Source organism: Drosophila biarmipes, chromosome 2L (assembly GCF_025231255.1).
Source record: "Drosophila biarmipes strain raj3 chromosome 2L, RU_DBia_V1.1, whole genome shotgun sequence".
Classification (NCBI taxonomy): Eukaryota; Metazoa; Arthropoda; class Insecta; order Diptera; family Drosophilidae; genus Drosophila; species Drosophila biarmipes.
In genome coordinates, this window is record NC_066612.1 from 10708173 (window position 1) to 10722038 (window position 13866).

A 13866-nucleotide genomic window follows, 5' to 3' on the forward strand; every position below is an offset into this window, starting at 1 on the left:
TCAGCACGAGCTAAATTGCATTTTTAAATATACCGAGAGACGGGGGGCGAGCAAAAAACATTTGCAGTAATAAATAAGGGAAAACAATAAATATGGTGCGCCAAAAACTTACAAATGCACACAGAATGCGGCAAATAGACAAAGAACAAGGCGAACGGAAAATATTTGAAAAAGCTTTTAAGTGTTATTGATAGTTTAGCTCGGCTTCTCCTCAACTGGGGCAGCTCCATTCGTTCTGCTCGTTCCATTTGTGCTGTTTCGCCTTCCGCTTTGCATTTGCTGATTTTAGACTGTTGTTTTGCCCTGCTGGTCCTGTTGCGGATTCATTGTATCGCTTCCGGTTATTTGAATGGCAACAAATACAAACTGCTGGGCTAAACGCATCCGTGCTGTCCACACTCAACAGTTGTTTGACACCATTTTCAGTGTCCTTCGTTCGGAACAGAGGATTGTCGTTTTCGCTTAACAAAGAATAAACCAATACCTTAAGGTTGGAAAAATGATTGTTTTGTTTTGTTTTATTTTAGATTTTTATAAATATTTTTTATGCCTCATTTCCATTTGATTTTTTTTATATAAACTTATAAAAAAAATAGTTCTTTAGAACTAAATATGGGGTTTACGAAAATAACTATTTAAGGCAGAATACATTTCATATTTATAACAGCTTAATCTAAAATTGTTCAACAGATTTGCCTAAAAATAACATTTTTTATTTATTAATTTTTATTTACATTAAAAATTTTTTTTTTACCTAAGCCTGTAAAATAGAAAAGTTTGACTAACGTAAATATAGGTTTTTGCATAAAAATAGATCCTTCAGTCAGAAAAATACTCTACAATTTTATTGTTGGCTATATATATTTTTACCTGTTAAGTTAATAAAAAGGGCAGAGTAGGTATATTTGAATATAGTTTGATATTTGTTCTAAACAAATCTCTTTACATTGCATGCAATCCTCGTTCGTTGCGTTGGAAATGGTTCTGGTTCTTTTGTTTGCCCACAATAGATTTCAAATATCGCAGCGGTGCTGTACGCTTAATAATAGCAAATATTTAAACGCATGGTTTGCCAAATTCCGTTTTGAATTGTATTTATATGATTTTGGTTTCTGCATTTGCACATTGTTGGGTTTTTGTTTGTGCTCAATTGTTTTCGTCGTGTGGCTTATTGGACAACTGACCTCTGTTGGTTTGTGCGCAATTTTTTAAGTGCTTGATTCTAGGCTCTTCAAACTTGTTTAATTAAAAAATTCCTAAAAATGAGAAACATAGAGCGTTGCATTTACTACCCTTTATACCCTTTTATACCCTTTATGAAACTGAGGAAATATACAGAATATGGATAATGAACGGGGCCATCTGCATTCCTTTAATTTAAACAGGATACTAAAATAGAGTAAATATATATACTTATGGTATAATCTTTAATATATGATCAATTTAAATGTTTATTATTTATATTTGCTAAACCCGTTTTCGCAGACAGGTATAAGTTAGAGAATCGTCCTGCATCCCTAGAGCTTGCTAAAATAAAATCGCTGACCCACATGGTTGGTCTAATGACTGGCATCTACAGCTCCTTGCCCCGGACTCAAGCTCGTTATTGTATCCACTCAGTCCGTGGAGGGTCGTTGCAGCCACGGATTTTCATAATGTAAGCCATGCAACGCATCAGGCTGTGGCAAGGACATGCGCCACAACAAGTGGCAAGGAGCTGCGGCGTTGCCTACTTTAAGGCGCTTAAATGCTCGCTGCCAGGGCGCTGGCAGGACCATAAATAAACTGGCATATGCGCCGTGAATATGCAACGCCAGGAGCAGCCGAGCAGCCGAACAGCAGAAACGCAGAAACGCAGTCTAATGCAGTTAGATGACGGTTGGCTGGCGGCGGAGGTGCTCGAGTGCGGAACTTGCAGCGCTCTTCGCGTGTGGCAAGATAAATCTCAACAAGTTTTTATGCGACTCCTCTCGCTCCTTTGCATTTTTTGCCTGCCCCCTGCGCTTTTTTCTCCTTTTGCCAGGGCATAACAAAAGTTGACTGTATAAGCCGGGCCAAGTCATAGCGTAAGAAACTTGTTAGCAAAAAAAAAGGAAAAAAAGGCGAAGAAGAGTGCCGAGTCGAGCAAATACGCCAAGCAGTAAGCAGCCTCTTAGATGGTATATTTCTCTTTTGATAGCGCTCAGACACTTACTTTCTTTGATTAGAATCTGCCGGCATCCCGGGCTGTTCTTTTCGCTTTTAGTCCTCTTAATCCTGCCCCCAGAGTCCTCAAGGTGCGTGCCAGAAAAAAATGCAAGCTAGGGCTCATTAAAGCCGGTGGCAAAGACATTAAGCATACGCCACGGTGACCCAATTTACCTCCCCGTTTCACCCTTTACCTACGACAATATTGCTACTTTCGTCACCTGCCTGCCGGGCCAGTCTATCTTCCAGTTGTTGTTATTTATGCGCTTTGGATGCACCTTTTGGCCATGTCTTTTGGCCCCATGGGCTCTGCTGGTGTTTGTGCCTCCTGATGTTTATGTTCGAAAATGAACCCCAAGTTGACTCTCTTTGTCGCGCAGTGAAAGTTTCCAGTCAAAGAGAAATGTTCGAAAGGACGCTCTCTTAAAATATTCCAAGCACTTGTAGGTTGAATCTATATTGTTCACAATTTTAAAAAGCTAAAATAAATATTTTTATGTAATAAATAAACTATGCATATTGTAATGTTTTTTTTTCACAATACATAAAGCCTATTTATGAAGTCTTATTTAGTTTTGTAAATTTTAGTAAATCTAAAATATTGACTCTATTGTTAAACACAAATGTATAATACTTTAAAATATTGTTTGCAAAGTTTATTTATTTAAATAATGCAGTGTGGTTATCTGTAACATCAAATAATATTATTGAAAATTTTTAAGTGTTTATAACAATATTTTAAGTATTATATAACATTTTTAGTATCTTTTGTATTAAAAATGCTTAAGAAATAACAGTTTGCTATTTAAATACACCTTGCATGAGATCATATTTATTAAACAAGCTAAAAATCAGTGGCTAAGAGGCTTTCCATAATACGCTTACTATGTTCGAAGGCTTTAATGTGTAAAATATTACGTTTAAAGTTAAAATACTGTTTGCACTCAAGCCTATTTGTCGCACTCGCATATTAAGCGGCAGCTCAGAGCTTTTCCAAAGTGTTTAATACCAAAGGCAAGCGAAAAACCAACTCTGGCTGACTGCCTTCTGAAGAGCACTTAAAGGATTAGGGCCAACACATTATTGGCACAATTAAAGTCGCACTGGCGGCGGGGAGGGATTACAAAATGGGCTTTAAAAAATACTCGTTGTGTAAATGTTTACCCAGCCATCGAGAGTTTTGTTTTGCTGTCCATCAGAAAATAACAAAAACAGTTGGCATCAACTGCAGCTGTTGGCCATTTTGTTGTTGACAGGCTGCAGTGGCCAAAACAGGCTGGGATACCAACAGATAGATGGCGAATAACTCATAGATACACATACACAAACCAGGCATAGGCTGTATGATTATGGACCGACTTGGCTCACAAGATAATTGCCAAAAGTTGTAGAAAACTTTGTGCTCTCTTTTTTCACAATTTTGTTGGGATTTTTTTGCTGCTTTTCAAACATTTTCAGCTAGTCAAAAAGTTGGCCCGTTGGGTCAAGCTGTGTCCTGATCCCCACGAACTGCAGGGCAGGGCCAGTATAAAAGTTAGCTAAACATTTTATTTTATCTAATTGAGTGTGTTTAAAGTTTAAAGTGTGCCAAAGTTTGTTGTGCTGTGCGAACTTGGCTGATCGCCTCCAACCTGCTGGAGGAATCGGTGGATTGGCCACAAACTGTTGCATACAGGGCGTAACAGACGAATCCACTTAGTACACCCTTATATTATTAAATTTTATGCGTGCTTGCAGCAGGTGGGCACTGAAAAAAACAATTTGTATAATAATTTTAACAGGATTTATTATCAAGATATATTTAATTTGGTACGAAATTTACATTGACCTATCAATCTAAATTAACTTTAATGTATCATTCTTAGTGCAACACAATTAATTTAAAAATATGTATTCCATTCTAAAGTGTAAATAATAAAACAATTGTAAAGTGGTATTAAAAAATCTATATTTTTCATAGTTCAATCTTCAAAAACTTTTTTTCGATATATTTTACCGTGCATTGGTATTATTGTTATTTCGGAATGCGCAGCCTTTTGATTGAGTTTCGCCAATTATTAATTTATTTCTCCCGTCGGGCGTGAAAAGAGGGCGAAGCATACAAATTTCAGCCACTTCTGGTCAATAACAGCCGAAAAAATATTGCCGGTATGCCGAATGAAAAATAATAAAGTAACACAAATGCCAATTTCCCGTGAATGCATATCGCGCATTTTGCATGCACATTGCGATGCGCATTGTGCCCGCCCGCACTGTTGCTCTTAAAGCTGTTGTTCCGCGGTGTGCAAATATGAAAAAGGACAATTCAAATTTATTTTGTTGCCACACACACACTCACTCTCGCCGGTCGATTGCCATAAAAATTGTATCCATATTGGCTGATCATCATTCGTGACCGCGAGCCCGAGACGTGGAAATATGTATGTACATATGGATAGGATGCACATTCCTGCCAAGGCACGTTGAATGTTAAATTCACCGAAGTCATTCCTTTTGGCGCTGAAAATTGCATGAATTTGGCTAATATTATGCATGGTCATTCGAATCAATAAAAGAGTTGTTTAAAAAAAGCAAGCATACTATTTAAGTCGTAAATAAGTTATGCCCGCATAAGCATGGGCTTTAAAATCAGATCAAAAATAATACCACAAACTACACCATTATATTAATTTTTTAAAACTCTTAGCTATGGTTTTTCTTTAAAAAAAAGAGATGATAACTATATAGCTTTTTTGTATTTTCAAATAAGATATTTCAAATGGAACCAAGCGAAATATGTTTGCTGTGTTAAATAAAACAATAACTAAAATTATTATTTAAAAAAAAGAACATTTTCAAATAAGAACAACAAAGATATATCTATTTAAAGAACTCTTTACTTTTATGGTGAAGCTTTTTCTTTAAGAACCTAAGTGTTCCGAAGTTTAGGCGATCACACAACTAGTATCTGGTTCCCAATTTCGGGCCACAACCTGACATTGATAACAATTAAACAAGTTTTGCACATGATTTTAAGCTTAACTGTAATTAAAGCTTCCTGCCAAGTGCCTGGCAACAAAAACAAGCGTGCTGCAACCAAAAACTTTGCTGGCGAACTCATAACTTTTACTTTGAGACGGAGCCAAAGTGCAACAACAATAGCCCCAAAGGAGAGCAACTTTCCTCCACTGAAATACCCCTCTTCGTACCCCCAGCAACCCAGCACTTTCCCTACATATACGTACATATCTCTTATGCGTGTGGTGTTAATAATAAACCAAACCAAAAAAAGGGAAACTTTTAACGAAAACCAAATAAATTGCTTTGGCTGCCCCTGTTGTTGAAGTTGTTCTAGTTGTTGGTGTTACTGAAGTTGTTGGTGTTGGTGTTGAAGCTGCAGCTGCGATTCTTATGGCAAAGTGTTAAGCGTGTTGGTTTTTGGTATACCATATGTGCATGTGCCCCAGCACAGAGAGAAACTTAAGTCATTGAAATAACAATTTAAAAAAAATAAAAATGTCTATTTATAAATAAAAAGATTTTTAGGAATTGAATTTATGTAATTTTTATCGTTTCTACATTAAAAAAAAGTTCCTAAAAAATGTAATAAAACCTTATCTATTAGTTATTAGCCCGACTTAGTTTTGAAGACTTTTCCAGTCCTATTTAAAACATGTAGTGAATCTTATCGACATGCTTATACACAAAAACAAATAATATGGGTAATGTTGATGAATACGGATAGTTGTAAACTATAAAATAATGCTAGCACTTATTCAAAATGGAGATAAGTATATCGTTGTTATACTGGTTCTTATTTAAAAGTAAAACTACAATAACATAGTAAGTTTTTGTAAGAGTAATTATTTCATGATGAAAACTAAAATTGAAATTTACAAGTTGGGGCCATTTAGCCATATGTTCCATATATATACTCAATAGTTTTATTTGTGTGCAAGAAAATATTTTAATAAATAGATTCCCCAATCTTGTGCTGTGTAAATGTATCGCTTTTGGGTGCGGGCCAGCGAGCTGCAAGTTTTAAGAGCGGCAACAGCAAAAGTTTATGCTCTAATTTCCGAAAAGGAAAAATTAGCAAACTATTTGCACCATCGCCATATCATAAACGTGGCTGGCTGGCTGGCGGAAAGGAATTGCAGCAGGACGTGGCCAGGACCCATGTGGGTACAGTTGGTCACAAAAGTCGCATAAATTTGAAATGACAGCAACAGTTTTACAGTTTTTCGAGGTCCTGTGGCCATAAAGTTGTTGTAGTTCCCTTTTATATATAGTTTTGTTTGTGACAGTTCGTCAAAGTCTCAAAGTGACGGGCGAGAGGCCCTCGTAAAGTATATTTATGTTTATGATGATTCTGGCATGGATATATGCATATAATACAGGCCTCCAGACGTAGTGGCATTCAGAACTACTCTGCTGAGCTGTTCTATACCAACTTTTGCAATGGGCATTATGCCAGTTAAATTGTGTGAATGTTATTTTTGTGCTTAAGGGTCAGAAGTTATGGTTTTATAGCGAGGAACTGAGTGAGGGTACGTTGTGATTACATTATATATTAATAGAGTAATTTCCTTTGCCAAGTATATCTTTTGTAATATTATATGAACTACAATGATGTTTAATGTTTCAATTGCTTATATATGCAATTGAGGTGTGGTCAGTCAATCTACATAATACTCGTATACCAAAGGTAAGTAATCCTCAACTACTAAAATGTGGTATTTGTTTAGTAACAATGCTGTTGAAATATCTGTTTCTAAATGTCTTAAACAAAATACTTTTGAGTTCACTTATAATTTATATTTACGTGCTTTTATAAAAGCATTCGTATTTATTTGTTTGCACTTTCCATTTGCTTGGCACTAAATCGATCTGTTAGAATAATATCTGTATTTATTTGGTCGCCAAAATGAAAATTGAATCTTTTTGCATTCACCAATGAAAATCAGATAAACCAAACGTGAAACCACGACACAAATCAAACCACTCGGAAATGGGGGCTGAATCGGGTGGAATTTCCACGAATAATTGCCACAAAACAAAATATGTTTAAAATAAATTAAACAATGTGCCAAAGCGCTGACCACACAACATGCGAAATGCCTGTTCTGGTCGCTCGCCCAGTAAAATGGCGAATAAATTGTAATTAAATTGACAGAAAACTGCGGGGGAAAAAACATCGCATGGTATTATAGATATGAGTTTTCCGTTTGTTGCGTAAAACGATTTGTACGTTAATTATGGCAAACGAGCTACATGGAAATCGGTCACAAAACATGGAGGGAAAATCAATGGCCACCGACCAGCGGATTGCGGCGATTTAGCCTAGTTCAGAGTCCGCTTTTCGGCGGATGTGGCCGCAGTTCGGCTTTTGCCTTTGATCTGATGGTGACCCAAATAAAAAGCCAACTACTCCCTTTCTTTGTTGGGATTTTCATGTACATAATTGCATTTTAAAATGTGTAAAAGCAGATACTCGCTCTTTCCAAATCTTTAGTCTTGTAAAGGTGTCTAAAAGTATGCAATAAAAAATGAACTGTCGTACTTCCAAGTTAATGAAACCAATGAAAAATGTAACTTTGCCTAATCTCTTAAGTTAAATAGGCATTATATTTCCTCTGCCTACGAAAGTGTGCTTTAATCTGAATGACGGCTAATTAATGCAAAATTAAATCAGATATTACAACCCCGTCCACTTTAAATGGCGTAAAGAAGATTTTCAACAACAAAATACTCGTGGCACAACATAATTAGGCTTACGGCAGTGACTTTTATGCCTGAAACAGGCCACCAAATGGAATCGCCGCCACTTATACAACTCCGCCCCCCAGTCACCGATCCAACCCCAGTCCTACCAGACCACCCACAACCCCCGAAAACCGTAGAGCCCGCCCATACAACGCCCATTTCACTCGAAAAGCCGCCCATTTGCGTGCGTCGCTAATTAGTGTAAAATGTTTCCTGTTATTTACCTTTTTCGGTTTTGTAAGCAACAAAACAAACTGCGCCAGGACCAAAGGACGACGGTGACGAAGAGCAAATTGTAAATGAGCAACTGCCTCTGTGTATTTCGCATATATATACCTATATAAATACTGTATCACTAAACCGTTTCGGTGTCGATTTTTATTTGAGCCCCGTTACGTGACCTGTTTGGTCAATAATCAAATACGCAGCGCTATTTGTTCAGCAGTTTGTGCACAAGCGAAGACAAAATCAACGCTAATTAACTCGTTTTAGGGCATAAACAGGGGCCAAGGACTCGACTCGACTCTACTTTCCACTGCCATTCATTTACGATGATCATTCAGTCAGCTTTTCAGCGCGCGCTTAACATGCGCGCCATCAACTCAACCCAACTCAACTGAACTGAACTCAACTCGTTGCCCCGTAAATTACATTTTAAAATAAATTATAATGATTATTATGTTGCAAACAACAGATGTCAGTTCTCTTGCTCCCTCCGACATCCTGAATGTAGGTCGTATCTGAAAAACTCTCTCTCCCCCTTTCCCTCGCTAGATTTCCCGCTTTCACCCGTTTCCCCCACAATTTCCCGGCATCCTTTAACGTCCGCTCCTTCAGCCAGTTTGCCACTTTGGTCTTATGGCGTAAGCATAAAAATTTTAACTGAACAACATTAACGCAGTCACTTTATGGCGTTGATCTTAATATTATTATTATCCGCTAAACGGAGGAGAAGGACAACGCAGTTGAGGGAACTTAATCACTCCGACAAATCCGGGATTGTCCATAATTTCGGATGAAAATTGGTGGATTCTAGTATTGCAAAGTAATGGTATTATAATAATTGGAAAATTTTTCTGCAGTTTTTTAGTTTTTTAGGTAAAAACAATTTAATCATTTTTATTGTATGTGTAAAAAAAAACAAATTAAAAGTTGGGGTTTTAAAAAAATACAAAATGCTTTAGTATTTTTAAATTTATATCCTTTATAAGCAATGCTATAAATTAAAAATAATTTATTAGTCGTAGAAATATTAAGCATACGCAGTGTGGCCATCATCTAATGGGTGTTAGTTTAGTGTTTAGGGTAAAAACAGTTTAAATAGTTGTATTATATGTCAAAGATTTACAGAATTTAAAACTTAAGGGTTTATTAAATAAATACATTTTATTCGGTGCTTTTGAAATAGTATTCCTTATAAATAAAGCAGTAAATATATAAAAAAAATTTAAAAAATGCAGTCTAAAAAGGAAATATTAAGCATACGCAGTGTGGCCACCAGCTATCAGCTAATTGGGGTAGAGTTTCAAGTGGAATGTCCATATGTGAACGGCCCTCGCTTATTCTTTCTAAAACCCATCCACTTAAGTTTAAGCTAAAAACACTTCCCACCCCGCCGCAGGCCTGAGTGTCTTGACATTTTGAAGACATTAAACTGAAACTGCTGGCCGACCGCAGGACATCCAGGTGAGATGGGTTCGTCTGGCTTGGGAATGGGAATGGGAATGCAATGGGCGGTTTGTCTGGGCCTGGCACAGCAGATTTCCCCAAAGACAAAGACATCGTCCGAACAGCAGCTCTCGACTCGGTCCTTCGACTTGTAGCTCCAGTTATGAATAATTAATGTCCGTCTAGGTGTGTGCGTGTGGCCGTGTGGGCGGTTTCCTCCCGGATCCGGAAGCTGACTTGGCTCCAAGTGTGCTTGTGTTCGTTTGCCGTGTCTGCGTCCGTGTCTGTGCCTGTGTTTGTCTGCCCGTGTTTGTGTGCTCGACTCTGTGCGTGTGAGCGAGTTGATAATTTGTTATAATTGCCGGGGGAGGCCACAGGTCAATTTTGTGGGCATTTATATAAATTTGCCCAGACAAGTCAGCAGAAGGTGGAGAGGCCGACCTGCAGACAGCAGCACGAAAAATGTTGAAAAGTCGGCCGACTAATCAAATTACCGCAATGGGAGGCAGTCCAAGGAAAGAAAATAGCTTAAGTGAATCTTGAGGAATAGCCCTGTCTTAGGATTTAGTAAAATATAATTCATTCAGGACAGTGTACATTGTTAAAAAGAAGGAGAGTATTTATTAAGCTGTCTTGTAAGTTTTTGGAAATAGAGGAGGCTAAATCAATCTCAAGAAACAGTCCTTGCTTTGGATTTGGAAACACATTACTTTAATTGTATTCTGCACTGGTGTTTTAGGTGTCTAAAAGTATGCAACACTAAAGTAAGCTTCATATAAAATATATACATATATTTTAAGAGGAGTATGTATCCCGATGGAATTTGTACACTAAATAAATAAATCAGTTCTTACAAAAATATAATCTAAATTGCTGCCGAAATATTGTTGTGACCAATTGAATTTAAGAAATGTATGTCAAGCCTTTTAAAGCACTCATTGGAGACCCATAAAAATCTTGAATAACTCAAGCTATAAATTAATAATAAAATATTCCTTCAATTTTTTGTGGTTGCCGTGAGATCTAATTGCTTTATTTAATCCTAATTTTATAATATATAAGTTTTTCTTTTTTAAACTTAACTCTAATCAGCTTATTGCATTTTTATAGAAATTATACAATTTTTTGCTGCTCAGAATTGTGAATAGTTTTAGAGAGCTGGGTTAACGATAAGAGGAACAAAAACGTATCAACGCAAATGACAAATGAGTGGGAAAAGACTATTTTAAAATTAAATATTGATAGCAATGATTCTAAGCAAACCTATCGTAAGCAAATTGTTCTAAACACTGCAGATAACAAAATGTATGAGTAGAAAGAAATATTATATTTGTCTAATAGTCTTAGAAAATATTATATATAGGTCTTACTTTTGGGTGTCGAAACTGAAGCAGGTCGTTGACATGTCCATCTTCTGGTAAATCTCATTTCTATCTTTCTTTTTTGTACTTTCCAAATATTAATTGTTGTCAAAATAGAGTTCAGCGATCCCAAAAACACACAAAAACTGAATGTACAATCGAAGGCCCAATTTAAAATTGATTAATTCCGAATAATAAGTTAATTCATACATAATCAATACATATTTAATGTTAAAAGGTTCGATACCAACAATTTTTTCCGTCGCTTTCTTGAAATTTATTTAAGTTTAATATTGTTCGTTTAAATGATACATTTGCATTTAAGCTTCTTTCATTACTTATGTTTTTTTTTTGCTTTCTCCCGAGAGTTGTACAATATTGGCGGAGCGACTCAAAGTCGAAGCCATTTCCGACTGCGATTCTGTCTTCTGACTTCGTGGCGTCCTCCCGATGGCCATAAATACCTTAACAGCTTTCGCCGTACTTAAGTCACCTCGGCAGGTAAGAGCAGAAGTGGAGCTCTGGCACGGAAATCCTCGGACTGCATCCGCCAGTGCGCTATGTAAGCACATTAAGCGCCTTCCCAGGTGGTCGCTCGGACGGTGGGTTGGAGGGGCATTTAAGGCCCATATTACGTTTAAACGCGCACAAAATGAAACTTTTTTCGCTGGGCCGCAATGAAATAAGCGGGTAAACTCAATAATGCACTTGGCGAGAACAACACACAATTGCCAGGCTCTGAGCTCCATTTCGCCATCCCCAGCCATCACACACTTAATGCCGCTGCATTTCACCTGTTTTTTTGCTGTATTTTATTTTTGTGTTGTTTCCAAACTCTTTTAAGCCCATTCATTGAAACATATGGCAGATGTCGTTACCATTTAACAGCAGTTGTTGCTGATGCTGAAATGTACTGTTGGGTTTTTATTTGCTCTTTGTTTCGAAAGTTTCTGCACTCAACTGCGAATCTGTTCAATTGGTGCCACCGGGGCGCATACTTAACGCCTGAAGTGCAAAGCTGACTGCAACAGCTGCAGGTGCGTAATGGCCATACTTCGACTTCGCTTTAATTACTAATGCAATCTTAAATGGCATAATTTTGATAATATCAAATTTAACAGGTCAAACAGACCTTCTTAATAATGTTTAGCAGCAAGAAGATATGTGTTTTCAAAAAAAATGTTAAATATATTTTTTAGTTTTTATCAAAATTGGCAAGTTTAAAATGAAAAAAAGTAAAGTAAATCTTTATAACAAAAGGTTTTTTAAATAAAATAATACCACAGTGGTACTAAAACTCACATTTAACTGATATTTTCAATGCGAAACTCTACCGCATTTCTAACTAGCGAAACTCAAAAAGAACAAAGAAATTCCACCGGACAGCGACAGGTTATAAATTCAAATTTACGTTGCCATTTAAAATGGCACAAAAATTACGATAAATTTATAACCGCCAAGACCGCAAAATATGGTTAGCCAGACAATAAAAGCTTGCTCCGATAGGAGCTGCCAAAGTGCGAAAAAAACCACCGAACCGATATCGAACATAAATCAATTTGGACAAGAAACACACAACAAAAAACAATGGAAGGGTGAAAACGAACTAGTTGGAAAATAGTGGCCAAGCGTTTAACTTTCGAGACTGTCAATTCAATTGAACTTCATTTTTTGCAAGAGCCAACCGAAAGAAACGAAATTAGAACAATTGAATTGTAAATAGTAGAGCAGATGAAAGCAACTGGGTTTTTTCTGCCGGGGGAAAAGATGATGATTGGGGGAGAAGGGGCGTAGATAGCCGCCAAATTGAAAATGTTTGTCACGTATTTTACAAATTCACTGCGACGACTTGCCCTCCGAAGGACGAAACTGTATCTGTATCTTTGTATCTGCAGGACGTGCATGTATCCGTATCTCGTCGATAGTTGCCGTTTTTGCCGCATCTGAGGTGCGGTGGAGGTGGGTCTGTGGTTGGTCTGCAGCATCGATTGTTCATTGATATCTTTTGCGGCTTTTTGGCTGACTTTCTTTTAGTCCTTTTCCATTATTCGGTTGTGGTCGTCGCCTCTGGGAATCTACGACGTGGTCTTGGATTATAATGCAAGTCGTGTCCTCGTGTGCACACACATGTGTACCTTTTGGATAGCCAGCCTTGACAATTTTGAGTTGCAAAGCAAAATGAATTAGAACTGACATGCAGCTTTGAAATTTACAGGAATATTCACAGTATATTTTAAGCAAAATTGGCATTGACATTATTAGTAAAAGTCTAAGGGAAACAAACTAAGCTTCGAATTTGTATGCTGCGTTATAGAAAATATGTATGAATATAGCATAAAAATCACCTGAACTTCTTGAACCACACCCCCGTTAAAAGCTACAAAGAAGTCTAAAAGTATGCAACAATATATATATTTTTTAACAGCATACTTTTAGACACTTTTAGAAATTATTTTAAAAACATTGTTAGCTCATTAAGGTACTAAGATATTCAGGATAATGTTAAAGATATTTGCCCAAATGATCCCTTTTCTTATTTTCATATCATCCCACTTGCATTCGACATCCGACTTGCCAAAAGTTCGTTTGAAACAATTAAAGAATGGTTCTCGGTTGTCGCACGCTGGGGAAATTATGGCAGGAAGCAAAGAGTGGAAAACATTCGAAAAACGAAGAAAATCACACCAAAGTTTGACCAACTGGCACTAATAAGCGCTAATTTTGTTAGCCCTGCCAGAACCCAACTGCCGCCGATGCTGATGGCATGCCAAAAGTCGACGCAGTGACTCTGGACACGGAGGAGTGGAACTCTGAGTGGACTTCCGAGGCGATGCTCGGACGATTTAGCAAAGTCGCTGCAGCTCAAACACTAATTCCATTCATTAAAAAACTTTTTATATGCCAA